The sequence below is a fragment of the Schistocerca gregaria genome, chromosome 2 (assembly GCF_023897955.1).
Source record: "Schistocerca gregaria isolate iqSchGreg1 chromosome 2, iqSchGreg1.2, whole genome shotgun sequence".
NCBI classification, from domain to species: domain Eukaryota; kingdom Metazoa; phylum Arthropoda; class Insecta; order Orthoptera; family Acrididae; genus Schistocerca; species Schistocerca gregaria.
Window position 1 is genome coordinate 415,774,856 of NC_064921.1, and position 26,722 is coordinate 415,801,577.

Consider the following 26,722-nt stretch of genomic DNA (forward strand, 5'->3'; position numbering starts at 1 on the left):
ATTTAGGGTTCCAAGTGCTGTTTTTTTTCTACTCGCCTGACCAATAAAGGAAAATCGAAATAGTATGTGTATATCATAAAGCTCACTCTGCCTTTATCGTATAAGCAAACAACGATATATTAAAGGTACGGTGACTAATCGTTTATTTATGAGTAAATGACGTTTAAAAGAACTTAATGGTCTCAAGACTAGATACTATCTTATAACGTAGTAATTTATGTTAAAGATAAAAGAATTAATTTATAATATTGAATAACTGGCAGAAAGGTCATAATAGGAATTTTAGTCGATAGTGTGTGGTGCATTGTAATTCTATTTATGTTCGATTATAAAATAAGTACACTACTATTTTCTTTTGCGACATCAAACCTGCTCTTCGGACTAGAATTCCCTCTCCAAAAATTAACTGTATTTCTTGATTTAAAATCAAATTTGTATATAAGTAGTACCACCAGACAGGGCAAGTAGCTTGCAAGCGAAAGTGATATTCTGCTCGATTAATGCATAACACGTTATAATTCTAACTGCCATCTACGGCAATATCGTACAGGGACAGCTACAATAAAACGAGAAAGGAACTGCTGCAATAGAGACCTTACGGCATGTACACAAGCCTACTGAAAAATCGAGGATGTGCGCTGCCACAATAAGATGACTCGCGCAATCAGACAGTTATTTACTTGTCCCGAAGGTGTCAAACCCATGACAATGAAGGGGAGGAGGCATGAAAGAGATCAGTGTGTCTTTGCCTTTCCCTCTGTCAGATTGTGTCACGAGAAGCAAAAGGAAACCTTCTGACGCGTACGTGCGTGTCATTTGAGACCCACGGATATGCTTAATAGCCTCAAGTGGGAAATGACGTCCAATTCTCTAATGACTTTTGACGATGTTCTGGGAGCGAGTATTTAGCGAAGATTTCAGAAACATTTCGCTGACTAGCACATGACCTTGCCCTAAGGAACGCAGTGATTAATTCGGAAGGACGACAGTTCAAATCCCCGGCGGCCATCCAGAATTATAATTTCCGCGATTTCCCTCAGTCGCTTCAGGCAAATTCCCTGATGGTGCCTTTGCAATAGCACGTCCTATTTCCTTCGTAATCGTTGCTTAATTCGAACTTGTGCTCCGTCTCTAATGTCTCCGTTGTCAACAAACGTTAAACTCTGATCTTCCCTTCTTGCTCCATTCCCCTTGATGACTTTTCAGTACAGTGTGAGAAGTAAGACTGTGTATGGAAGAAGTATGCACAAAGGCACCCATCCGGTAGTTTGTAGATGGGGGTGGGGGGTTGACCTCGGTCTCGAGAGTTTTTTTAAAGACAAATGGCGACTTGTAAATAGCCATAAAATGTTCCAGCTCCGATCCTGACAAAGTCTGTGTAATAATGACTTTAAAATCATTTTCTTAGAAGAAAAACGCTTGACAGCGCTATAGTTTTCCTTTCACTGGTAGTTAGGGGTGTTGGTACGCGACCTACCTTTGACCCCGGGTATGGGCGCCGTTGAGTATGCGCAATACTGGTGATAACAGTGGCATACATAGTGCATGAAACTCGTGCCACGGCAATGATTTTGTTAATAGGTAGACAGTCAAACTGGCTTAGAAGATGAACTCCGCCCAAAGCACTGTGAACGCTCGTAATGAGAAAATCGTAATGCCTACTAAGCCGCAAACGAAGATGATCGGTTTCATATCAGATGGCACTACCAGCAAGGAAGACACTACAGAACTGGGTGTAAGAGATATGGATGTTAAAGGTTTGTTAAAAAAAAGCCACACTACATTTAGAATGAGCAAAATGCAACTTTTGGACGAAGAAAATGCAAGGTGAGCGCTTGATGAACTAATCGAAACCGAGAAATGAAATGGAAAATAGACGAAAATTAATTAAGTGAATTATTTCACGATGTGTATGGATTGTCTAAATGGGAACAACAGGATGATAACGAAATAAAAATGTGTGATGGACGGTTTTTTGTCACTAAGTGCCGACAAATTCTGCTTGTATTAATTTTCTTTTATTCATTATTTCTGCCGCATCGGTTTCGAGCATTCCCGTGTTAAAACCTGTTGTAATACCCAGTTCTCGGGGCCAGGGCAAAAAATTTGCGTGATAAAATAAAATTAATAAAGCAGCATTTGTCGACCCTAAGTGTCCAAAATGACCGTAGACGTCAGCAACTTAAAGGGGGGGGGGGGGGCATGAGGGGGCACTTGCCCCTCATCTGGATTCAGAGCTTTACTCATGACAGAATTCTCAAAACGTTGCTAAGAGAGGCTAACCATCAATTCTCTAGTATGTAATAGCTTTTTGTGTCACTAATTAAATTTAGTTCTTCTGGCATGATGCTTCTCGAAACTGAACAACTCGTTTATACTAAAAATGACAATTTTAGAGTATTGCCGGCCTCCTTGCCTCCTGGAAAATACTCTGCGGGAGCGAATGAAAATTACCTTCATCACATACCTCTTAGCTGTACAGTACCCACTCTTAAAAGTAAATAAAACTACTTGCAGTCGTGTGATTTCTGATCACCAGACGGATGTTTATGGGAACAAATATCTAAAAATTCATAGGTTAAACATGCAATACGAATGTCAGTAGACCAATGGCCGGTAACACAGTCCTACGGATTTGTATAATCAGCCGTACTCACGACAAATTGAGGGCAGTACACACGCGGAAACCTACCGATTAACTGACAAATTGGACGAGTGTAGGCATTTTGGCCAGCCGACCGTCCGACTTTTCTTGTCGGTCTGTCGACTGACTGGGTATGACCATCAGACAACCGACTAATTCAGCCGACAAAGTGTGCCGTGTGTAGTGGCGTCTTGCTAATAGCCCGACGAAAGTTCATCTTTTGTCTCTGTGCGCGGGATTAAATTATGCTGTTCTAATATACATAGCAGAGTCACGTTTCACTTTTTAACGAATCCGTAATCGTTTCCTGTGGTACATGAATAAAAGGTATGCATTTAACGAATAAAAGTCTGTCGACCTTCTGTATCTCGGTTTTATCTCCGATACTTAAGGGGTATGAAATCTAAAAACTGAAACACAGTTAGATTAGATCTTGGATTCCATTTCCGAAACATATCGGAAATAAAACAGAAATATAGAAATTTATGGACTTTTACTCATGAAATATACTTGCTTCGTTGTTAGAAGTGTCAAAAAAACCAGCCTACATCCAAGTCTTTTGCTATGAAGTGAAAAGTGTAGGACTTCTTTTGCAATTCTACCAGTTGCTAAATGGTTCGTTTCTTATGTATTTGTTGTTGTATTTATTAGATGATGCGCGTCACCACAATTTGTAGTCTTTCTTTTTCTTCTTTGAAATTAATCAGTTTAATTTACAGGGGATGACTTTTACTCTACATACATAAATAAATTAATAACGTTTACATGAACATCTTTTATTTCATTTTTCTTTGATCAAATGAAACTATATGGTTTGAGAGTCTTTTCAAGTCTCAAACATCTAGATTTATATTTGCAGACAGATGCAACAAAAGAATTTTTTTTGTTATTTATTTTGGTTTACCATGGTGTATTTCCTCAGTAAACTACAAATCACGTTGTAGATTTCAGGTATAATTTTAGATAGTAACTGTGGGGACACAACGGCACAGAATTTGAGTTCCTCGTAATTTCTGCCAGAAGGTAGAAGCCGTAATGTAGCTAACAGCCTGTCCTCGCAGCTTACAACCTCTTTCATGACTGTTTTCTTTTTCCTGAAGAAGGTTTTGATGATATTCAGCGGCTCAGGAAAGTGTGTTTCATCTATTCTTAGACGTTAACAAAAATCGTTGACTTCCTCCACCTTCTCGAGGGGCCTGCACAAGTTCAATATTAATTGACAATACTAGTTTGTCAAACCTTCAATATATACTGAAGCGATTTCACAATATCAGTAACATTGACAAAAAATTGTCAGTTGAGAACGCGATTTTCCAAGGTAATGTGTAGAACACCCAAAAGAAAGCGTGTGCTGCAATTATATTAGCCATAGCAACAGAAAAAAACGAAAAGGAGGAAATGTGTCCGAGGTTGGTTGAAAAGAGGAGCGAGTGGTCACATGTTAATTTACTGACTGAAATTAGAATCATGGACCCGAAAGATTTCGTAAATTAATTTCCGATGAGCTCTGGATCGTACGACAAGTTATTAGTGTTAATACGAGATAGAGAAGGAAAATACGTTAATGAGAGAGGCAATCGCATTCAACAAAAGATTAGGGTTGACTTCGAAATGTCTGGCGACAGAGAGCTCATTCTAATGCTCGAAGTTAAGTGTTCTGTAATACCAGCATGCACAGTTATTAAAATTCTATGGAAATATGTGAAGCAATTATATCTACCTGGCAAGGATATGTTCAGGCAATTAACGTAAAACATTTTTTAACGCTTTGTGATAATTGGCAAAATGGACATGCATTGGGCCAACCTCTTAGTAGTCATTGCAGAAATACGACGTATTTTTCGAAAGGGGGGCGTTTTTCAAAACTGCTGTGTAACACCACACTCTATACTTTATTTTCAAATAAGTGAAGTAAACAGTGTCATAGAGAATCCTTTGTTAATCATCCTACAGTTGCATATACAATGATTACCCTAGCGATGGCCTATTACGTTTTTTTGTGTTAAAAGACTCCTTAAAAATAGAATCTGATGTGTGATGTATACAACGGTGAATTGACAAAATAAACAGTGCACACTAATGCCGCGTGACTGGTTCCTGAAGCTCTGTCAACATCTGCATGCAGAATATCGTCAAACCGTCAATATTTGTACTCACTTGTTCATTATGTATTGACAATACTGAGAATGACGAAATAAATCTCAGGTGAACAGCCTGTTATAAGTGTGCATAGGACACAATATTGATGTACATCAGCTCACCTGATGATGGCAATGTGGTCGATAGCCGAAATATTGTGTCCTATGCACACTTATACCAGGCTGTTCAACCGAGATTTATTTCGTCATTCTCAGTATTGTCAATATATAATGAACAAGTGAGTACAAATATTGACGGTTTGACAATATTCTGCATGCAGATGTTGATCGAGCTTCAGAAACCAGTCACGCGGCGTTAGTGTGCACTGTTTATTTTTTCAATTCATTGTGGTCGATTGCCGAAATATTGTGTCCTATGCACACTTATACCAGGCTGTTCACCCGAGATTTATTTCGTCATAAAATACGCCTGGAGAAATTGAAGAATCACAATACTGAGAATAATTTGAGGCCCATCAATATTGCTCATCAATATTTTTAGTAGTGTCAATACACGCTGTCAGACGGGAAGTATATACTGACAGTATTATTGAACTTGTGAGGGCCCCTTTACGTAACAGAGCGTCGGTGAATTTCTTTCTTTGCTTTAGCCACTTCTTTTCTCACTGCTTTCTTCCGGCTTTTTTTTTTTTTTTTTTTTTTTTTTTTAAGTTGCCTCTAACCCGACAAAGGCAAATTCCAGCTTTTGTTTTCGTATAAAACCACGCTGCATCTCGTGGAACACAACCTCATGAACTTACTATAACCAATTCGCTACCAGAGATAGTAACAGAGTGGCGTTGTAATTGTTGAGTGCTGACATGTTTAAGCTGCCACGAAATTGGTCGGGGGTCCTTTAACGGCAGCTACAAGGCTGAGACTCTATTGGCAAGATCTAAGCGAAGTAGTTGATTCCCTGTCTCGCTACGCAGAGCTGAGGTAAGCCACATTGGAGAGCAAGCAATTGCGGACACTGGCGGAGTGGAGGAGGGCTCGCTCGCTGGCGTCTTTCTTCCGGCCACTGCCGGCGCAGCACTTCCAGCCGTCAGGCGACCAGTGCCCTGCTAGCAGCCGTCCCACGATCACGCCACGTGCCCGCACCGCCGGCCGTCACCGGGACAGTAAGTCGCACGTCATTTAACGGGACCAGCTCACAATTATTCCTGTCTCCGCTCCTCTCTTGCCGCGACGTCTGCACGCTTGTAAGTAGCATGTAAGGTTAGGGCCTACGGAATTGTGTTAGTTACCAATATGTACAACGGTGTGCGGACATTTGGCACGCCGGACATCTTCCACGATTTTACCTGCTCCGAAGGGTTGCTTCCCTTGCCTCCTCCTCCTTCTCACCCGCCGCCCGACTCCTGGAACTGCATTTGCTAACTCAACTTTAGTGGCACTGTCATCAGTAACATTACCGTCACTGTTGCGCAGCAAAGGTACTTACTGAGCCTTTCCACTGGTTTACTTAACATAGGACAAGAATGTATTTGGATTTTCCGCCACATTTCTATAGAGAGTTTCGTTGTGGAAACTATTAAATGCATCTCGCATTGAAATCAGCACAAAATTTCGAGCCTGAGTAAAACTTCGCCAATCTTGGAGATTTGGCGTTCGTCTAAATTATACGTGCCTTTTTCGGTGCTCCTGTAGCAGCTTTCTGTCGTGTTTCGTGTACCATGGGAGATCAGTTCCGTATTTTATTCATTTATATGGTATGAAACTCTCGAGTGCTGTTGATACTATTTCTTTGAACTGAAGCCACATATAGTCTTCACTTACATAGTTTGGAAGGATTGGAGACTGTCTCTTAGAAAGACGTCAACTGAATTTTTAGCTGCTTTTATAGATATATTTCGCGTTTAGTTTTGGTGAATTTCTTTGTTACTTAATTGAGCTTTGTCACGACTGTGAGTTCACAAATCCCTCTATCCGTCGTGATGCTCAGGATTATTTGGGGCTAAGAGATCAAGTGTGTTTTTGTAACCATTTACAATTTGAATGGCCTCGTGAACTAATTGTTCAAAATAATTTTTAAAAAGCATTTAGAACAATTACGGAAGTTGTTTTTATTTACATTAGGGTCTGACAATGTATTTTTGTCAACATACGGAAGGTAGATTGAAGTCACTGCCAACTATAATTTTATGAGTGAGTGGGGTACCTATTTGTGATGAGACTCAAGTTTTCTTTGAACTATTCAGCAACTGTTTCATCTGAGACCGAGGGTCGGTAAAAGGAGCCAGTTATTAATTTATTCAGGTTGTCGAAAATAACCTCTGCCCATACTACGTCACAGGAACTATCTGCTTCAATGTCGCTCGTGAGCTGGAACACACATTACATTATTTTCCCTTAAGTTGTGCTTCTTGTTTCTGTTGTGGTGCAGATGATTACAATTACGGATTTTACTTCCAAAACCTAGGATGCTTTCTCTATGACTCTGTAAATACCAAAGCTAAACAATGTAAAACAACAATGTACGTCACAAGCATAGCATTCTGTATTACTTCATTTCCTTATTTCTAACATTTTAAAACTGTAAGTCGACTTTAGATGACATGTCAATCATAGATGTGCTTATCTCTATTTAGTGAACGTATTTTCAGTCACGATATGAACATTGCCCCGCTACACTTTATCAACTAACGTTTTGCAGCAAGGGATATCGGATTTTAGAGAGTAAATTAATATGGAGTATGTCGTTCTTCTTTTCAAACATTCACATACCCATTTCTTCTTTCCTTATTGTCTTTTGGGCATGCAGCTGTAGTAATTAAAGTAGGCACAAATGCAGTGATAAAAAAGAAACGACTACCGTACATTCGCATTCTCTTTACATCATTCCTTTCTTGTTGCTCCCATGGCGATGGACTGTTTCTATCGCAATCAGTAAGCGTGACAGGAAGCTACCGTACAGACAGAGGGATCTATATTTGTACTTGGCAGAACTAATTACATACTGACATAATCGTCGGTATTGCTTTCGTTTCCACAAAGTTATAAATATTTAGATTTAGGAAAAGCTCTGTATTTCGCCAAATGTCGAAGAGGGAGGTCCCTTACGTACTGGATGTATCGAGTAAGATGCGGAGACGGCGGTTTGAAAGCGGACAGTAGTATTACGAGGAAGGGCGTCCCTTGCCTGAGGGATCGCTACTCAAGCTACCTGGCGAAGGGGCAAATGTCCGGCGTGGCAGATGTCCGGCATTCATGTAGAACCACTACGGGTTTCTCTGAAGGCAGAATCTGAGAGAAGCTTTTGAGACTAGCTCAGCATTCACCAAGATGAATGTGCAACAAAGGATAAATAACACGCTCGAACTGACCAAGCCTCGGTATGTTCTCCGGGATGAGAAAATCTTGTCTATGTAAGCTGCTGTCCATCATACGTAAGTATTATATTGTATTACCAACAACTCTCTGGCTCCGCGAGAAAGTGAAAATAAACAGCCGCATGTTATTGGTTGGAGCGTGTGAACTGTTCGTTCAGCGGCGCAACTGGCGAGGCTTTTCCTCCCTCCGCACGTACTCGTCGCTTCCAACTGAAAAAAATGTGTGCAATGGATTTGTTTAGCGTAGCTAGCCGTGATGATTGCGCGTAGTGTTTAATATCGTGAGTGTATTGTTGTTGATAGTTATAATAGAGAAACCGATAAACCTGGCGCTTGCGTAAAACCTAATACTTACGAATAGCGGCAGAAAGCGCAGTTTGTTCCCACGGATCACTGCTAACAATGGAACACGTTTGCATTCCATGGACCACTGCGGGAAAGTTTGGGAGACGAGGTACTGGCAGAAGTAAAGCTATGAGGACGGGGCGTGGGTGGTGATTGGATAGCTCAGTTGGTAGAGCACTTGCCCGCGAAAGGCGAAGGACCCGAGTTCGAGTCTCGGTTCGGCACACAGTTTTAATCTGCCAGGAACTTTCAAGTTGGGGAACAATCTGTTAATTACAGTGTGCCACCACTTCTCTCACGCCGCTACAATCCCGAAGGTGAAAATGTCTACCACTGACTGGGCTCAAACCGGCTCTCTCTGGACCGAACGCCAACACTTAAGCGTGCGTTAGCGACCCCTACCCCTTTGCAATTTTTACAGTTGATCGATGATACATGTACCTTACAGGCACTAAAATGCTCTTCGGAGATTCATCAAATTTCTGAAGCTACAGTTTTTTTTATATGTATTTTTTATTAGGTTGGTGCATAAGTTCGTACTGTTTTCGTATTGCATGTTGGTATTCCAGTTGTTATTGATTTATCGATTGCCAATTTCATTTGTGGTTCACTGTTGCTATTGCAGTTTATATATTGTCATTTGGAGATAGAGTGCCGCTATGGACGCTAGAAAATGGGGTGCTAAGTTGAGAAATCTCAACAACTGAGACGTCTTCCAGACGCAATCCAAGAACAAAGAGCAGGAAGACTGCGTGAAGTGATGATATTCCACGTTAAGGCCCGCTCCTGTTCTGTTAGACTGACAAAAAAAAAAAAAAAAAAAAAAAAAAAAAAAAAAAAAAAAAAAAAAAAAACATACAAGAGTTGGGTTGGGAAGTCATTCCGCACCCATCTTTCACCCTATCTTGCACACTCAGATTTTCACGTTTCCGCCCTTTATCGAACAACCTTCAAAGAACTTCCTTTCCGGACAAAAATGCGCTCTGAATAGGGCTCGACGAGTTCTTCGCCTCAAAACCAATTGATTTCTACAGACGCAGAATCGAAAAGTTACCCCAACGTTCACACTTGTTAATAGTAAAGGAAAATTTTATTATTGGTGGCTAAAGCATCCGCTAGGTGTATCTGTTGTGTTTACTAAAATTATGGAAAAACGTTGCGAACTTATGCACCAACCAAGTATTATGAAAAGGGTGAGAAATACGACGAGAATGTAGACATCAGGGTACGCTGCGTATCAGGTTGTTACACTGTCCTTTATTTCTCAACGACATTTCTTGGCTTAAACCGTAACACTGTCACCGTCCAATATATCTTAGACCTAGGGCTACGCTAGGGATTAGGCTGTAATTAAAACAAAAATTCGGGGGCGGGAGTGAGATTTTAACACTCCAGCTACACTGGGTAAGTAGACAATCTGAGAGACAATGTGTGTCACATTTACAGGTTTAGAGACGATCTCTGGTCATTCGGCAGACTTCCGTCGTTGCCAAGGATTTAATGTTCTTGAAAATCATTTTTTATCTTTCAATCTGGAAACTTGAGGGGGAGGAAAAAACGCAGCTATCTTCGGGCATCGCCATATCGATGTTTCGAAATATCACTTCGATAGAAGTGATGCTCGTAGCATCATTAGTGAAGTCAGACTACCAGTAATTGGTGCGTTTGAAGATACTGCACTGGTAGATAATCACAGGAAAGTCTTTGACAGTGATGTGTTGTTTTTATCCTCAAGCCTAACCACTCATAAGTTACCAGATGGAAATAGTTTGCGCGTGTACATCAAATATTTAAACTAAAATCTCGTCGCGGTACGGCATTCGAGGACACCAACTCCACGCTTGAGTTAGTTTCATTGATAAGTATATTTTGCGCTAGTGTACGGTATACAAAAAGTGCGTTAATTGAATACGTGGTAACTACTTAAGGACTTGATTGTCCTATCCTCTTGAAGTGTTAAAGCAGCAGACATGAAAGAACCATCTTTTGCTATGCTCTCTTAACGCCGGCTCTTCCAGACTTCTGTGCCGTTAATTTTTTTATGAGTGTTATGAACAATATACGATGCATCGTTTTAAGGCTTAATTCAATGGTCTTTACGCCTCAGCCATGACTCGGGCAATGGGTTTCAAGAAATGTTTTGCTCAGGTATCGCAGACTTTTTTTTGTAGTTACGTCGTTTTGTCAAGTGTCTTACAGCTAGGACTGTTGCACTATTTTGTATCTTTCTTTGACTCAAAAGTTCCTCACGTCAGATACCTTAATTTCGAAAACAGAGATCTGTTTCCTTCCTTGTTGTACAATCATGTAACGTATTTCTTATCTGATGACTTCGACGACGTCGGGTCGTTTAACCCAAGTCTCTTGACCTTCTTTCTTTTAATGGTCTTTTTTATTACGTCTGCGCTTACATCGATTTCACCATACCGAAAATTGGCTTATTTCTTACTCTATCTTGCTTATATTTTTAGATTACCGGTACTTACCTAAGTCATCTGACGTAGGGGCTCTATCTACCAACCAACGAAGTTTCTTGCATTTCTGTGTGTTTAAAAAATTACTATCGCAGCTATTGTATAGTTAAGGCCGACTTACCGTACTCCTTTAATCAGTTCCAACCAATGCAAATATTAAAGAGTAAGCTGTCTACGGAAAAAGCAGTTTTAACAAATGTGTATGCATTAGCATCTGTAGAGAGAATTTTTCCGAATGGAGGATATTCTTCCACTTTTGTGTGAAGCTAGATTTCACTCGCAGTGAAACCGCTGCGCATCAACGGAGCAAGACTGATGCGGAGCGTTACGAACGTGCCGGTTGCTCGGATTGCAAACCACGTTAGATGTATTCGTAATGATCTAACATATAATCTTGCTGATTATGAATTCTGTATTGTAAATAATGTGAAAAGTTATATATGAAGAGCAGTGTGTGCTAATTAGCGTGTATTATACAGAGTTGTCAGGCGCATTTTCTGTGGTGTTTCGGCAGATAACTGCAATTTCGTTTTGACATTGTTTAGATCGAGTCAGCTCAGAACAATTCCTGCTCATTAAGTCTTCCATGCAACTCTGTGTCAACCGTAAGCGTCGGTTTATTTCCCATTACAAACAAAATGATTTTTAAATCGGAATTTTAATTGCCAATTCGATATAGCGGCCCAATATCCTAGAAGAGAGTAAGAAGGCACTGGTGCAAGACAGGAACAGTTAGCACGTGAGGGCAGTGCTATCGCTGCTAGAGTACTCCTTACTTTTACTGTCCCTATTAATACATATCGATAAACCAAATATCGCACTAGACTAATCCGGAACCGCTCTATCGAATTGGACAGAAACATTCCGGTTTAAAAATCGTTTTGTTTGCAATAGGAAACAAACCGACCCGTTCTGTCAACGTTCGGACAAGTAATCAGCAGCATTTGTTTCTGTCCGAATAATTAATGTTACGTACATCCTTCTGGATCTGCCCACTAGATTTATTTATTGGTCTCCCTCGATTTTTACCCCCTTCTATCTATCTATCTATCTCCCTCCTCCCCCTCCCTCCCTCCCTCCCTCAAATACTAAATTGATGATCCCTTGATGTCTCAGAATGTGACCTATCAACCGATCTTTTCTTTTAGTCAGGATGTGCCACAAATTTTTCTCCCCAATTCTATTCGATCACTCGTCATTAGTTAGGTTAAAATTTAAAGCGAAGGCTTAAGTTTTGTGTGTGAAATTAATACTGCAAACAAACAATTAAGTTAATCGATCATTCTTTGGAATTCGACGTTTACTATTAAGTTCTGCCTATGTTTTAATCTGCTCCATCGTCCGTGCATCTCCCACAGTCGACAACTTGGATCTTCGCCAAGGGAAGACATGAAACACCGTACCATGTCCCATGTGTAACGGTAATACGTTCTGAATGGAATGCCGAAGACTATTATCTCAAGTCATCAAATTCTTTCACATCGGCTCACTAACAGATCAACAAGAAAAAATAGCACATCAAATTGGTCAAGATTTCATGTTCGTGTATCAAATCTGTATATGATACATACATACATACATACATACATACATATCTTTTGAACTATATGTTACGTAGTATGTATGTATGTATGTATGTATGTATGTAGTGTCGATAAATAAAAATGTTGGAAATGACGCTTGTTTATTTCTACAGAGTGATAAGGCGACGGTTGTAAGAGACCTCAGAGATGACGCTTTATATGCAAATAAGTTTACACTCAGGGAGTCCCTTCCATTGTGCGATGCTAATCATGATTCGGCAGATATGGCTATACATCCATGGATACGACAGTTTGTTGACAGACAACAGAAACCAAAGAGTTGTTGGTTCGTTTTTAGTACTTTGTTTTCTGCTTGTTACATGTACAGTTAAATTCAAAGACAAGCATATAAATGCAAGAGAACAAAATAGTTTATTTAGCAGTGTATTCTAGCGATTCCTGGGGAACTAAATCTTTCCACCATATCGCACAATCGAAACCACAGCAAATAAAACACTCAGCTTAATACTTAATAAATTGATGATCAGAACTTCCTTCTGACGACCTCTTCTGTTCATTTTCTTTAGAATGACATGATTATCATCATCACATCCTTTTAATAATTAGGCTTTTGCCGGGCAAAAGGTGGTCTGACACGATATTAGGAGGTATCATGACTTTTATCGCCTCAGTGTGTATTTATTTTAGAGATGTTGTTGCTGTTGTTGTGGTCTTCAGCCTTGACAGTGGTTCATGCAGCTCGCCATGCTAATCTATCCTGTGGAAGTTCCTTCATCTCCCAGTACCTACTGCAACCTACATCCTTCTGAATCTGCTTAGCGTATTCATCTCTTGGTATCCCTATACGATTTTTACCCTCCATGCTGCCCTCCAATGCTAAATTTGTGATCCCTTGAATTCCTCAGAACATGTCCTACCAACCGATCCCTTCTTCTAGTCAAGTTGTGCCACAAACTTCTCTTCTCCCCAATCCTATTCAATACCTCCTCATTAGTTACATGATCTACCCATCTAATCTTCAGCATACTTCTGTAACACCACATTTCGAAAGCTTCTATTCTCTTCTTGTCCAAACTAGTTGTTGTCCATGTTTCAATTACATACATGGCTACGCTCCACACAAATACTTTCAGAAACGACTTCCTGACACTTAAATCTGTACTTGAGTTTAACAAATTTCCCTTCTTCAGAAACGCTTTCCTTGCCATTGCCAGTCTACATTTTATGTCCTCTCTACTTCGACCATCATCAGTTATTTTGCTTCCCAAATAGCAAAGCTCCTTTACTACTTTAAGTGTCTCATTTCCTAATCTAATTCCCTCAGCATCACCCGATTTAGTTGTACTACATTCCATTATCCTCGTTTTACTTCAGTTGTTCATCTTATCTCCTCCTTTCAAGACACTGTCCATTCCGTTCAACTGCTCTTCCAAGTCCTTTGCTTGTCTGACAGAATTACAATGTCATCAGCGAACCTCAAAGTTTTTATTTCTTCTCCCCGGATTTTAATACCTACTCCGAATTTTTCTTTTGTTTCCTTTACTGCTTGCTCAATATACAGATTGAATAACATCGGGGAGAGGCTACAACCCTGTCTCACTCCCTTCCCAACTGCTGCTTCCACGCCCCTCAACTCTTATCACTGTCATCTGGTTTCGGTACAAATTGTAAATAGCCTTTCGCTCCCTGTATTTTACCCGTGCCTTCTTCAGAATTTGAAAGAGAGTATTCCAGTCAGCATTGTCAAAAGCTTTCTCTAAGTCTACAAATGCTAGAAATGTAGGTTTGCCTTTCCTTAATCTTTCTTCTAAGATAAGTAGTAAGGTCAGTATTGCCTCACGTGTGCCAACATTTCTACGGAGTCCAAACTGATCTTCCCCAAGGTCGGCTTCTACCAGTTTTTCCATTCATCTGTAAAGAATTCGTGTTAGTATTTTGCGTCCATGACTTATTAAACTGATTGTTCGGTAATTTTCACATCTGCTTTCTTTGGGATTGGAATTATTATATTTTTCTTGAAGTCTGAGGGTATTTCGCCTGTCTCGTACATCTTGCTCTCGAGGCAGTAGAGTTCTCTCCCAAGGCTGTCAGTAGTTCCAATGGAATGTTGTCTACTCCCTGGGCCTTGTTTCGAATCAGGTCTTTCAGTGCTCTGTCAAACTCTTCACGTAGTATCGTATCTCCCATTTCATCTTCATCTTCATCCTCTTCCATTTCCATAATATTGTCCTCAAGTACATCGCCCTCGTATAGACCCTCTATATACTCCTTCCACCTTTCCGCTTTCCCCTCTTAAGCAAGATCTGGGTTTCCATCTGAGCTCTTGATATTCATACAAGTGGCACTCTTTTCTCCAAAGGTCTCTTTAATTTTCCTGTAGGCTGTATCTATCTTACCCCTAGTGAGATAAGTCTCTACATCGTTACATTTGTCCTCTAGCCATGCCTACTTAGCCATTTCGCACTTCCTGTCGATCTCATTTTTGAGACGTTTGTATTCCTTTTTGCCTGCTTAATTTACTGCATTTTTATATTTTCTCCTTTCATCAATTAAATTCAATATTTCTTCTGTTACCCAAGGATTTTTATTAGCCCTCGTCTTTTTACCTACTTGATCCTCTGCTGCCTTCATTACTTCATCCCTCAAAGCTGCCCATTCGTCTTCTACTGTATTTCTTTCCCCCATTCCTGTCAATTGTTCCCTTATGCTGTCCCTGAAACTCTGTACAACCTGTGGTTTAGTCAGTTTATCCAAGTACCATCTCCTTAAATTCCCACCTTTTTGCAATTTCTTCAGTTTTAATCTACAGTTCATAACCAATAGATTGTGCTCAGAATCCACATCTTACCCTGGAAATGTCCTACAATTTAAAACCTGGTTCCTAAATCTGTCTTACCATTATATAATCTATCTGAAAACTTCTAGTATCTCCAGGTCTCTGCCATGTATAGAACCTTCTTTCATGATTCTTGAACCAAGTGTTAGCTATGATTAAGTTATGTTCTGTGCAAAATTCTACCAGACGGCTTCCTCTTTCATTTCTTATCCCCAATCCATATTCACCTACTATGTTTCATTCTCTCCCTTTTCCTGATTTCGAATTCCAGTCACCCATGACTATTGAATTTTCGTCTCTATTCACTACCTGAATAATTTCTTTTATCTCATCATACATTTCTTCAATTTCTTCGTCATCTGCAGAGCTAGTTGGCATATAAACTTGTACTAGTGTAGCAGGCATGGGCTTCGTGTCTATCTTAGACACTATAATACGTTCACTATGCTGTTTGTAGCAGCTTACCCGCACTCCTATTTTTTTAATTCATTATTAAACCTACTCCTGCATTACCCCTATTTGATTTTGTATTCATAACCCTATAATCGCCTGACCAGAAGTCTTGTTCCTCCTGCCACCGAACTTCACTAATTCCCACTATATCTAACTTTAACCTATCCATTTCTCTTTTTAAATTTTCTAACCTACCTGTCCCATTAAGAGATCTGACATAACACACTTCGATCCGTAGAACGCCAGTTTTCTTTCTCCTTATAACGACATCCTCTTGAGGAGTCCCCACCCGGAGATCCGAATGGGGGACTATTTTACCTCCGGAATATTTTACCCAAGAGGACGCCATCATCATTTAACCATACAGCAAAGCTGCATGCCCTCGGGAAAAATTACGGCTGTAGTTTCCCCTTGCTTTCAGCCGTTCGCAGTACCACAACAGCAAGGCCGTTTTGGTTAGTGTTAAAAGGCCAGATCAGTCAATCATCCAGACTGTTGCCCCTGCAACTACTGAAAAGGCTGCTGCCCCTCTTCAGGAACCACACGTTTGTCTGGCCTCTCAACAGATACCCCTCAGTTGTGGTTGCACCTACGGTACGGCTATCTGCATCGTTGAGACACGCAAGCCTCCCCACCAACGGCAAGGTCCATGATTCATGGGGGAAGATTTTAGAGATATACTTCCATTAACTTCCATTAACTGTCGAATAGTAGAAATTCGAAAAATACAGGCTAAAAACGATGCTTTTTACTGTCAAATCTCAAACTATTTTTTTCGTCTGTTGTCAAAAGTTATTTCTTAAGTCGTTACAAATTATCATCGAAATCTGGAATAATTTTGCACAACCTCGCTCATTGTAAAAATGAATAAACATTATCTGTCATTGTTTTATTCTTTTCGTTATTTCCCGTTGACGATAGTGCACCTGAGCCACTTGACTTTACCCTACTGCAGAGCAGTTAGAAAATGTACATGTTATGGTTCATCTACGCCACCACTGAAGAAATTCCCTAATGGACACCGTTAACAAATGTAACGATTCCACTTTTTTCTCGTTTCTTACTTGTTCAACAGTGTATTTATTTCCTCGTGGCTTCATTACACTTGTTTTCAGTATATACCGTAGCTGTTGAACGCACTTGACTGGCTTCAAGGAATATGAAGGATGACGGCGAAAAAGAGGGTCGTACTGTGATCTAGAAACTCTCGTATTCTGCCTCTAACTGAGAAAAATATAGTGGTTTTTCAACATAGTCAGCGTAGTTATGAAATTGTTGACACTTTTCTCAGGTATATATTGTGTATCTGTGAGTTATGTCTGGTCCGCGACGCAATTTTCAAGAAAAGAAAAAGAAAATCGGAGTACTAACACAACATTTTGAGAAAATGGAGTATTATCTCAACAATCCTCCCTTTCACGTAGTCAGTGTACGTTATTTGTTTATTCACTTATTTCCATTGACGAGCGTTATAAACTGTTGACTGATAAAAAAAAGCGAAAGATAGGCTACAGAAGAGGAAACACAGGGCCATTTCGCTGTTCCCAAGGTCGACTAAAGGGCAAGCCTTTTACTTAAAAATGTTGACGTCAGTTCGAACTGTCACACCACACCAGGACGATATTACGTCTATCGCTTCCGTTCCCTCGTGTCGTAGCATTTAGTGATTATTGATGGTGATTAAGGCTTTCATGCCTTTGTTCTGCTCATGGAGGTCGCGTCGGCGCGGACATATTATTCGATTTAGCCTGCTGGTTTAGTTCTGGCTCTGAATTACATTGCTCTATGTGACAGTCATGTTACCATGTTCTGCGATATCGTCGCACTCCTGGGTTACTTTTCGTTATTGGCTGTTACAAATATAGTATAATGTCATCAGTCACGGTCCCTTTGCTTCCGATACTGCCAGGATTATGTAGAGTTTCACACAATGCTCCGAAGAATTCCCCCCCCCCCCCCCCCCCTCCGACAAGCTACCCTTGTCAAGTGCCGAAGAGATCTCGAATTATGCGTATATGAGTGTGCCAGTTGTTCAAAAATGGTTCAAATGGCTCTGAGCACTTCGGGACTTAACTACTGTGGTTATCAGTCCCCTATAACTTAGAACTACTTAAACCTAACAAATATAAGGACATCACACACACACACACACACACACACACACACACACACCCATGCCCGAGGCAGGATTCGAACCTGCGACCGTAGCAGTCGCGCGGTTCCGGACTGCGCGCCTGGAACCGCTAGACCACCGCGGCCGGCGTGGCCAGTTGTCCTGAAGAATCGGTCATATACTACCTGGAGCACAGAAGTGTAATCTCATTCATTGCGGTAACAAAACTCTGTCAACGTACAAATATCATTGTCCAATGAAGGTAAGGTGTCCATAAAACGGATTACATTGCTTAACCACCGGTATAAAAGAAGACTCCTCTCCTTTATCATATGACTGGCGGTGCTTGTACTGAGGACATCGGCATACGCGCTAGACATTTGCTCCGTGATTTCATATTCGTGGGAACAAATACACATGAACCTATTGTTTCAGACTCGGCGCTTATATGTAATGAACCCTTTATTTGCCTCCGCTGAATGCATAAGTTCGCTGCACACTTCTGTTTAGTGCTGTTGTCGATACAACGAAGTTCTCTCGGTTATTATCGCACACAAGGACAACCGCCGTGCTTTACGTTCCTTCAAATCCTTTTTAAGCGTAACTAGCTTGCTTGACACACAGATTTTTGTTCGGTGCAAGTAGTCACACGATACAATGTTAGTCGAAGTGCATGAAGTAGTGAACTTTATGCCGACGTTCATTATTTTGCTTGTAAAATGAAGGCACGAGTGCAACATCTACATCTACATCCGTACTCCGCAAGCCACCTGACGGTGTGTGGCGGAGGGTACCCTGAGTACCTCTATCGGTTCTCCCTTCTATTCCAGTCTCGTATTGTACGTGGAAAGAAGGATTGTCGGTATGCTTCTGTGTGGGCTCTAATTTCTCTGATTTTATCCTCATGGTCTCTTCGCGAGATATACGTAGGAGGGAGCAATATACTGCTTGACTCTTCGGTGAAGGTATGTTCTCGAAACTTCACCAAAAGCCCGTACCGAGCTACTGAGCGTCTCTCCTGCAGAGTCTTCCACTGGAGTTTATCTATCATCTCCGTAACACTTCCACGATTACTAAATGATCCTGTAACGAAGCGCGCTGCTCTCCGTTGGATCTTCTCTATCTCTTCTATCAACCCTAACTGGTGCGGATCCCACACTGCTGAGTAGTATTCAAGCAGTGGGCGAACAAGCGTACTGTAACCTACTTCCTTTGTTGTAGGGTTGCATTTCCTTAGGATTCTTCCAATGAATCTATCTGGCATCTGCTTTACCAACGATCAACTTTATATGATCATTCCATTTTAAATCACTCCTAATGCGTACTCCCAGATAATTTATGGAATTAACTGCTTCCAGTTGCTGACCTGCTATTTTGTAGCTAAATGATAAGGGACCTATCTTTCTATGTATTCGCATCACATTACACTTCGCTACATTGAGATTCAATTGCCATTCCGTGCACCATGAGTCAATTCGCTGCAGATCCTCCTGCATTTCAGTACAATTTTCCATTGTTGCAACCTCTCGATACACCACAGCATCATCTGCAAAAAGCCTCAGTGAACTTCCGATGTCATCCACCAGGTCATTTATGTATATTGTGAATAGCAACGGTCCTATGACACTCCCCTGCGGCACACCTGAAATCACTCTTACTTCGGAAGACTTCTCTCCATTGAGAATGACGTGCTGCGTTCTGTTATCTAGGAACTCCTCAATCCAATCACGCAATTGATCTGATAGTCCGTATGCTCTTACTTTGTTCATTAAACGACTGTGGGGAACTGTGTCAAACGCCTTGCGGAAGTCAAGAAACACGGCATCTACCTGTGAACCCGTGTCTAAGGCCCTCTGAGTCTCGTGGACGAATAGCGCGAGCTGGGTTTCACACGATCGTCTTTTTCGAAACCCATGCTGATTCCTACAGATTAGATTTCTAGTCTCCAGAAAAGACATTATACTCGAACATAATACGTGTTCCAAAATTCTACAACTGATCGACGTTAGAGATATAGGTCTATAGTTCTGCACATCTGTTTAACGTCCCTTCTTGAGAACGGGGATGACCTGTGCCCTTTTCCAATCCTTTGGAACGCTTCGCTCTTCTAGAGACCTACGGTACACCGCTGCAAGAAGGGGGGCAAGTTCTTTCGCGTACTCTGTGTAAAATCGAACTGGTATCCCATCAGGACCAGCGGCCTTTCCTCTTTTGAGCTATTTTAATTGTTTCTCTATCCCTCTGTCGTCTACTTCGATATCTACCATATTGTCAACTGTGCGACAATCTAGAGAAGGAAGCACAGTGCAGTCTTCCTCTGTGAAACAGCTTTGGAATAAGACATTTAGTATTTCGGCCTTTAGTCTGTCATCCTCTGTTTCAGTACCATTTTGGTCACAGAGTGTCTGGACATTTTGTTTTGATCCACCTACTGCTTTGACATAGGACGAAAATTTCTTAGGATTTTCTGCCAAGTCAGTACATAGAACTTTACTTTCGAATTCATTGAAAGCCTCTCGCATAGCCCTCCTCACACTACATTTCGCTTCGCGTAATTTTTGTTTGTCTGCAAGGCTTTGGCTATGTTTATGTTTGCTGTGAAGTTCCCTTTGCTTCCGCAGCAGTTTTCTAACTCGGTTGTTGTACCACGGTGGCTCTTTTCCATCTCTTACGATCTTGCTTGGCACATACTCATCTAACGCATATTGTACCATGGTTTTGAACTTTGTCCACTGATCCTCAACACTATCTGCACTTGAGACAAAACTTTTGTGTTGAGCCGTCAGGTACTCTGTAATCTGCTTTTTGTCACTTTTGCTAAACAGAAAAATCTTCCTACCTTTTTTAATATTTCTATTTACGGCTGAAATCATCGATGCAGTAACCGCTTTATGATCGCTGATTCCCTGTTCTGCATTAACTGATTCAAATAGTTCGGGTCTGTTTGTCACCAGAAGGTCTAATATATTATCGCCACGAGTCGGTTTTCTGTTTAACTGCTCAAGGTAGTTTTCAGATAAAGCACTTAAAAATATTTCACTGGATTCTTTGTCCCTGCCACCCGTTTTGAACGTTTGAGTCTCCCAGTCTATATCCGGCAAATTAAAATCTCCACCCAGAACTATAACATGGTGGGGAAATCTACTCGAAATATTTTCCAAATTATTCTTCAGGTGCTGAGCCACAACAGCTGCTGAGCCCGGGGGCCTATAGAGACATCCAATTACCATGTCTGAGCCTGCTTTAACCGTGACCTTCACCCAAATCGTTTCACGTCCGCAACATCTGTAACATCATTGACAGGACCGAGTGCGGATCTTCGGCACCTATCAGAGTGGAGGGTCTGAATAAGAGATTCAGACGATTCTAAGACTGTAGAGGCTGCCGATTCCTTGACGTGCGCCATAGGGTGGATAGGTGTTGCGATTCGCTTAATAGATCAGCAGTCCATTACGCACAAGACTTGGCTACATGGGTAGCGGGGGCTGTGTCGAGTGGACTGAGCGGTTTTTTAGGTTATACAGGGTCATCGAACAGTAAAAACAAGGTTTCACTACAAAAGGGCGAAAATCAAACACAGGAGGAGGACAGACCTAGGACACATTGAGATCGCAGTTGTAAATAGCAGTAACTGTGTTGGGAAAGAAGAGAAGCATGAAGTGCTAAACAGAAAGCATTAAAGCTGAAATTTTTATAGATAATGATAACTGGCTAAGGCTGGATGTAAGTTCATCTGAACAATGTTCAGATAGGACAAAGTCAGTTGGAGGTGGCGTGATTGTTGCTGTTGGAAGTAGTTTATTTGTAATGAAATAGAAGTGGATAGTGATACGTCCGCGGACGGCGGCACAAAAAATATCCAGATAGCAATGATTGAACAACTTGATTTATCAAAGATTAATGGTACGTGTCCTCCGACGCAAATTGAAACAAAACAAAATAAATCACTCCTTAAATTAGAACACACACACACCATGAAAGTCAAAACTGTGTATGATCCTCAGTGTTAATGTACAGGGTCTTCAAATATTACACAATTTTTAAAAATGGAATAATTAAGTCAGAAATGCATCGAAATAAAAAATTATTTTGTTTTCATCTCCATACACTCCCATTTAACTGCGGAAGATTATATCACGAACATGTCCACTTCCACTCTCTCAGCAACCTGTCACTCGATCTATGAAGTTCGTGGTGGTCCTTTCATAGGCATCTCTGCTGTTGTCGTTGACCACGCGCTGAATTTCTTCCATAAGTTGGAGGACTGTTTTCTTTTTGTGGTTTGTTCTCGTAGACCTTGTACTTGACATATCCTCATAAAAAGTCACATGGAGTAACATCACAAGATTTGGGAAACCATTCCAAGTCGCTACATAGTGAGGTGACAGACTGAGGGATTTTTTCATGGAGTAGGGTTACTGTCTCGCGGGATGTGTGTGACATAGCCCCATCCTGCTGAAATCGCACATTGGCTGTATCCACTTCATCCAGAGCTGGCCGAATGTTTCTGATCATTTCATGGTAACGCTCACCGTAAACTGTTACTACACTGCTGTCGAAATTTTCAAAACAGAAGCGGCCAATCATACCAACTGTCCATAAGATACAACAAATTGTAATTCATAATGGGGCTCTGACCACTCTAGGGTTTGCTTGAGTCTAAATATGGAAAATTTTGGTGGTTAATGAACCTACATAGATGATACTGTGCCTCGTCAGTGAACATAGTTGTCCTCTTCTTGTTTTGTGAGAATCCACTCGGCGAAATTTCTGTTTCAGATGATCTGTGGGTTTATGAAATTGCACAAATTGAAACTTGTGTGGATGCATATGAAGATCCTTTTTCAAAATTCTTTGCAAAGCGTCTGTCGAAATCCCCAATTATTGAGACAGACGTTGAAGAGACTTGTTAGGGCTCACTGCCACACTTTCCTGCACCAAAGCAATGTTTTGTTCCGCGGTTTCGTCCAGGCGACTTTGTGGTTGCAACAGGTCCAGTTTTCTCCAATTTCTTTACCTACCGCAAAACTGTTGATGCTGTAGGAGCATTATTACGTCCAAATATGCCGCGAAGTCTACGAACAGTCTCTGCATAGCACTCGCCGGTTCTGTAATGGGTTTTCGTAACATTATGTTCCTCCTTTGTGAACTGCTCCATGGTATCTGAGATCCTGAAATACACAAACAACGATTGATCAAGTAATCAGAATGACAATCATTATTAAAAGTAGTAAATACAGTGTTGTAAATTAGAAAACAAAAATTTTTCACTCAATTTAAAAACAGTGTAATATATGAAAGAATCTGTAAAAACAGAATGAACAAAGTTTAAATCCCCAAAGGGAGCAAAATTGTCAAAGTCCGACGTGTAGGTAATTAAAAATCAAACAGGAATCAATTTAGAAGTCCACAAGTCTGTCACGACGATAGTCACCGTCTTCTTCGGCGAGAAGGCCACGAACGCACTAAGCCTACAGCTGGCAGGTCCCGGGCTCGCTAAGTCTGAAGTGACTGGCAGTGACGTCGTGGAGGCGGCTAGCGGGTAAGAATCCTATTTGATGCAATCCTTGTGGGATCTGTCCCTGGCCTAGGAAACTCGATTCAGAGCGAATTGCTCTGGTCTGGCCCGAGCGCTGCCCTAAGTACCACTCGAAGCTTGGGTACAGCCGGGCCTATTTTCGACCACGTGTTTTGTGGAAGAGAATAGGCCCGTGCAGCCCACGGCCTCTAGCAGTGCCTGGGTCACCTCCTGATGGACGTCAAGGCATGGTAGCCCGTCTTCTAAAAAATTGCCCCCTGTGTTTCAGGGATTTTTAGAAGCACGGTTGTGGTAATTGCTGATACCACCGGCGTTAAGCCTCGGTACAGCAGATAGTTGCTGTGAGCTATTGTGGGTAGATGTTATACATAAAAATCAGAATTAATGATAGTCCTTTTACCTACCCCCCCCCCCCCCCCTTCCCCCTGATTAAGATGATACATTTGCTGCAAAGTTCAAAGAAAACGTCTCATTTCGGATGGGTAGTCAACTAATATAGTTAAATCATACAATGTCATACAATGTCATATAATGACCAGCCAAGTGGTACCGCTATGTCGACGCAAAGTTTCGTGGTATCCACATATAGTACATACGAATTAGGTGCCTTCCTAATACATCTCAAGAATATTAATGCGAAAATCATTTTACTATGGAGATGGAGAATAAGGGCAAACTGAATTTTTTGGATGTCTTATCAAGCGAGGGGACGGGACGTTGGGCCACAGGGTATACAGAGAAGCCACGTAAACTGACCGTTACCTTCATAAAGATTCTAGACCCTTGATGGAACCACTGTGATGATTGTGGGCTCCTGGTCACGTCCGTCTGCCGGGAATAGCAGCCGCTGATACTGCTGCCAAGGCTGCAGTCCTGATACCTCGGCCCGCTAATTCTTCCATTCCGTCCCCGTGTTGCCGTCTGTCAGCAGGTGGTCATTTCGGCATTACCACTCGTCCTCCCTTCATGGAAACAAGCTCCGGGAAATTAAACCTCTCCCAGTGGCTTGGACGACCTCCTCTCAGCCTCTCACCGTGAGTTCAATTTAGCTAGGTTGCCTATTGGGCACTGTCTTTTTAGCCATCGCGAATCGTTAAGTGGTGCTTCCCCACCACGTTGTGCTCATTGCCCTCAACCTTTGACTGTTGGCCGTTTCCTGACGGCATGTTCTTTTTTTTTTTTACTCAGTTGCGTTGCAATTTGTTTAGCGTCTGAGTTATCGGCCGTTTTGCCGGGCGGAGTGGCCGAGCGGTTCTAGGCGCTACAGTCTGGAACCGCGCGACCGCTACGGTCGCAGGTTCGAATCCTGCCTCGGGCATGGATGTATGTGATGTCGTTAGGTTAGTTATGTTTAAGTAGTTCTAAGTTCTAGGGGACTGATGACCTCAGATGTTAAGTCTCGTAGTGCTCAGAGCCATTATCGGCCGTTTTAGCAAACGACGCGAGGGCTGTCGCTCGCGTTATACTTTTTATCCCTCGTAGCAATACGGTGAAGAACATTAAATCTTTAGTTCAGGACCACTTCTATAGCGTATTTTATGATACTTTCTCCAAGTACCATGGTTTTAGCTGTCTTTCCTTCCGTCGATTGGGCTTAACTTGTAGTCGCTTTTAACTTTTTTTGTCTTCGTATTCTATAGTTCTGGCATGGGCGCGTATGGCCGTCATTTTTGCGCCGAAAACAACATAGATTATAACCACCACGGCAGACAAAAAAAAGAGATGATTAAAATCTTGGTGGTCAGGGCGTTCAAAATTTGTGAACCGATTTACTTCAAAGATGAGGTTGAACATCTACGGTCGACTGTCAAGAAGAATGGTTATTTTAACAAGGAGATGGATAGTGCAATTCGCCCTATCGAGAGAATCGGGATCGACGAGGGACAATAGCTGCCCAACGGGAAAGTATTCCTTTCGTTCATCAGTAACATTAGAGATCGCATCGGGAAAGTGTTAAAGAAGTAAGGTGATGAAACTATCTTCAGACGTACCAGGTAGATAAAAGAACGTTTAAGATAGGCAGAAGATATGCGATATCCTTTGGTTACACCGGACGTATACAAAATTCCTTGAAGTTGTGGACTATTATATATTGGTACCACGAAAAAAGTGTTAACACCTGTCTGGTTAAACACAATATGAAGTGCCGCCTGGGACACACAGATAAATCGGCGGTAAATGAACTGTTTACCAAGAGGATGTTCACGATTAGATTTCACTGAGACGAGCGTCATGTCGAAAACATCGCATTATCAGGCACACATCACTGAAACAATTTTAAAAGAAACATGGAAGATCTTAAATTAGATAACATCTAGATGTTAATGACGATCGATTACTTTCACTCGAGAATGTTGGCATTACCAGAGAATCTCATAGTCGACGTCATGTGATGGACTGAGGTGGTCGTAGTAAGACTGAACTCCGTAACATCCAAGAAGACCATAAAATAAGCTTGAAATATAGAAAAGCAGATAAAAATTATGGTGGCACCTTCCTCGGACAGTTTCCATCCCTTCCGAATTACGTAAACATAGACCAGATGAGGCCGAAAGACAAGAAATGGTATTCACGGCAATAGAGAGAATCGTGCTAACTGCATTATAGACAGAACAGATCCCAATTGGTACGCAAAACAGGTCAGGACACCGTTGGCAGAAGCAACGAAAAAAGCGCGCCAGATCAAAAAGAATGCAAAATTTCAAAGACCGACGATGTTTCGCAGACACTCTAAACTTGGAGCAGACTTAAATGCGAGATGCTTCAATAGATTCCACAATGCTCTGTCTCGAAATCTAGCAGAAAGTCCAAAAGTACTCTGGTCGTATGTAGAATACACCAGCGGCAAGACACAATCAATACCTCCACTGCGCGACAGGAATGGTAATGTTACCGACGATAGCATCGCTAAAGCGAAGTTACTAAACACGGTTTTCCGAAATTCCCTCGCCAAAAATAATGCAATAAAAATTCGAGAATTCGAATCAAGAATAGCAGCGGACTTTAGATAGGCCTCCCTTCGGTGTGAAGATCAAAGTTACAAAGACCAGTTTTCTTGTCCGGACTGCTTTGTTCCAGTTAAGTTCCTTTCGAGTACGTTGATGTAGTAGCTCAATATTTAGCAACGTTTCCACGAATGCTCCGTACCTAAGGACTGGAAAACTGCAGACCACAGCAATACACAAGCAAGGAAACAGAAGCAATTTGCTGAAAATAGACCCACATCACTGATATAAATTTCAGTAGGATTTTCAACACATGCTCAAACATTATGAATGACCGCGAAGAGAACGATCAATCGACA

At 41.4% G+C, this 26,722-nt stretch overlaps 1 protein-coding gene across 4 annotated transcripts in view; it reads left to right on the top strand.

Annotated features, from left to right (window-relative positions):
* The first annotated feature begins 5,527 nt into the window (after window positions 1-5,527).
* LOC126323656 (pancreatic triacylglycerol lipase-like) overlaps window positions 5,528-26,722 on the top strand; it is a 182,663-nt gene continuing 161,468 nt past the window's right edge. For 2 of the 4 annotated variants that reach the window (XM_049994704.1, XM_049994702.1), the window contains exon 1: window positions 5,703-5,984. The gene's annotated coding sequence lies outside the window, so the exon portion shown is untranslated. Of the gene's footprint in view, window positions 5,985-26,722 lie in introns of all 4 variants that reach the window. The other 2 variants (XM_049994705.1, XM_049994703.1) reach the window with 2 other exon arrangements.